Raw genomic sequence first — 3,751 nt, 5'->3', positions numbered from 1 at the left:
AGATTTTCACAAAGGCACTTCAAGTAAGAGGGGAGTAGAGACAATCTTGCTGCCTCTCAGTGATCTGAAGGAGAACATATATCCCAAAAAATTCTGGGGCTAAGGAGGTTTCAGGGATGAAACTCACGGCCTAAAATACGATACCTATCTCAGATTTGACCAATTCTTATTACACATACACCCTGTTTTATAGAAGAGAGTGCGCTTCATCCTTTAAAAATGTGGGGAGAATATTCATGCAGAAGAACTATTTGGAAAAAATTAAATAGCTCTTTCCAGAGGAGGCTAAGTTATAAAGACAAAACTCCAAACCACTTCATTTTGTCAAAAAAAAAAAATTGCTTGAACACAATGCAGACAGACAGGAGCTGGGCATGAGTTCTGCTCAAATAATAATTAACACACAAATAGGTCACATTTACCTTGACCAAAAGATCACTATACTTTTTCCCACATGGTTTTTCCTTACGTACATATGACATGTGAGGGTGGTGAAGTTTTGCTTAGACATCTCCTCTTTGGTCTCAAAAGGAGTAGGAAATGCACAGCTTTGCATACCCACACACTCTGAAGCTCTTGCTCACATTTCTTTCCAGCTTCTCCCTCCCTTTTTAAGAAAGGTTGTTTTCTTGCCATCGAGCCCTCTCCAAAGCTGAGCATTCATGCCCATTCCCAGAACGTGAGCTGAGGAACCTGACAGAGCTGCTACTCCACAGCTCATCCTGGTCTCTCCCACTCAGCACATCCTCAGCACCAAAGCGGACCATTAACTATTAATAGAAGACTACTACTAACATTGTAGTCTTTCCATACAAACCTTTCGCCTTAACGCACCCTGAGGAAGCACGGCAACAGCAGTACTGCTGTAGGCTGCTGCCTAAGATGGCACTGACACTACCGAGGATCCCATCCCAGGAACCAATCCTCCTTCTGCAGAAATGTTTAGTAACTGCTTTTAAGAAATCATCTACTCGAGGTCTGTTTGCTTTCTGTTCCACCTCCTCAGACTCGTACCGCTTACTATACTCACACGTCTTCATTCACATCAATCCCCAAATGCAAAATGCAGCAAACGCAAATGATGAAATCACCCACCTACTTGCTTGTTTATACTGCAGCCAATTCCCTTCCCCACCAAATGTGGCGTAGCTGCTGTTTTCATGATCTCACCAGCAGGAAACACCTCTTGTAGTCCTGGAATTTTAAAGCACAGAAGAGAACTAGCAGCTCCTATTGAAGCCAAAGCATTTATTTTTTAAAAAAAGTTATGATTAGGTCCTTTATTTGTTAAAACGTGATCTGTCCTTTACCTTAGCAGTAACCAGATTCGAGTTACTCCATCAAAACAAAACTGAAACAGCTCAGGTCAAGAATAACTCTTAAATTAGCCTGAGTAGGTCTCGGATGAAGGGGAGGTTCCCACGATTTTATCCTCACAAGCAGCATCAGGCTTAATTCTGAGACCATATAAAGGCAGATGTTTCTAATGCCAGAGGGAAGCGTGGCGTCCAGCTAGAGAAGACTCGGCTTCAAACTACCATTCTAAGGGCAACCCAAACCTTTCCCTTCCCTCTCCCACCATTCACCACCCAGGAGTGACCTACAGATTACTAACTGGCCTGTTAATTGGTTGAGTTTCCTGGGTATTCTTGTAGTTGAGAACAACGAAACCCAAAAATTCTCCTTTTAACTTGTACTCTGGGGAAATTTGAGGAGAAATACACGAAAGTTGAAAACAGCCTTTGCGAACCTCATCTTTATTTACAGGAGGCCTGAACGTTTCTGTGCTGTAACTTCCACGTTCATTGAGCGCTGCTGCATTTTAACCCAAGATCATGTGCTTTAATTCAACAAGTTTGAGGGCATTTCATCTTCCTTGAAGATTTAAGTAACACTCATTGAGAAGACAACTCAAATGAAGCATTGTCCTATCACTGCACCTGCAATACACACGTAATTCAGCTACTGCCCACCCTCGGTTCTCCCGATCATGCTGGCCTCTCAGGAGTTCTCTGCTCTGACTTATTTTCCACGTTTTTGAGTGAGATTCTTCGAGCTCAGATTTACAGGTATAATTTACAATTCCAAAAAAGCAAAACCCCCACCACTGTTGTATTTTACTGGAACGTCTCTCAAACACATAAAAACTTAGGTACTTTCAGACAACTTCCGAGGCATTTAAAAATATGTATTTTGACTTCTTTATGCAGCCCACAGGTATACAGTAAAACACTCTTTTGACCCATCCACTTTTAAAAAGATATGAAATACTATTAAACACTTCTGCCAGTTTACAACAACAAGATTTAAGAACAGGCATACTGCAAAAATTGTTTCAGCTGCAGTGCTATAGAACAAACACCACGACAGATACAGCAAGAAAATTAGGTCACCTTCTTTCACGGAGTTGAGCACTAAATATTGTAATTATTGAGAACACTTGAGAAAGGGCAAGTTTAAAAAATGGTACTGACCTTTAAAGCTGAGTACTACCACGTTCCTACATTTGGCCTCATCCCCTCAGAACTGGAATGGCTTTGCATCTCTGCAAACCACTTAAGGCTGACACCGTTTTTATTACCACTTAATGCACATGGTAGGAAAACAAGCGGTGAAACAGTCCACAGCTCTTGCGCCAAACTTTGTAAGAACTCTATTGAATAAACACAGGTCCAAAACATAGTCATGCGGCATAGTGACAACAGTCTATATTCACTGAGTAAAAAAAGCCCAGTATTAAGAACACATCAATCTGACACTTGTTTCCATCCAGTTAAAACCCTTTTCAAGACCATAGCCCAGAGAAGTGGTCTCCAAAGCGAGGTGCATGCACCCAAGGGGGTGGGTAAGAGAATCCATTTGGGTGCAAGAAGAAAGCATTTTTTGTACCATTAATAAACAAGATTTTAAATATTTTTAAAATAGTGTTTATTTCCTCTTTACCTCATACTTTTTCAGTTTCTGCTCTTCTGTATGTACATAATATTAGGACAGTAGTACATATATCATTTATAAATAAATATACATATACTGGGTGCACACTTAGTTTTTACTGATGGGGCATGCAATCAAAAAAGCTTGGAGACCACTGGCCTCGAGGATGCTGTAGGATACTAGAGCTTACCAGCCCAATCGCTTATCCTGTTGCCGAGTTAATTTGTAAAGTCAGTCTGAAACACTCCATATTTTCAATATGCCAACTGAGGTTTTTTCCCTCCAGCATACTGATAAAATGGAAATTTTAGAAGGATTAGGCTGGGTAGCAAAGCTGTGCGGACAGTATCCTTTGCTGGAATTACACTAAAGTCACAACTTTATAGCAGATACATGTGGAATTAATAAAACACATGCAACCTCTAAATCAGATGAGAGCCATCCCTTCCTTTTTGCGGTTCAGTAATCTCGTCTTAGTCTTGCACCAGCACTCCTCCTTCATCACCCCCCTGCCCCTGCTTCCCAAAAAAACTCCATGTGTAACCGCCCGACGTCTTTGTGCTGCTTGCCACAGACGCCAGCCTCTGTCAGCGCTGCAAGGGGTCCCTGAGTTATCCGCTCTGGGCCTGGAGGCTTTGCTGAGGGACTTGGGGACTATGGCCCACTTGAGCTGGCACCTGAACAGTGGGGCTGGCTACTGCACCCCAGACTCCTCTTGCAGCCCCCACTGCAGAGACAGCACCGCAGCGTGGTTGCCTCTGACCACCCACAGATGCAGACGATGGCGAAGGTCCCAAACGGCCACCCAGCGAGGCAC

This window comes from Buceros rhinoceros, unplaced genomic scaffold, assembly GCF_000710305.1.
Source record: "Buceros rhinoceros silvestris isolate BGI_N320 unplaced genomic scaffold, ASM71030v1 scaffold8202, whole genome shotgun sequence".
NCBI classification, from domain to species: Eukaryota; Metazoa; Chordata; class Aves; order Bucerotiformes; family Bucerotidae; genus Buceros; species Buceros rhinoceros.
Note: the sequence above shows the minus strand (reverse complement) of the source record.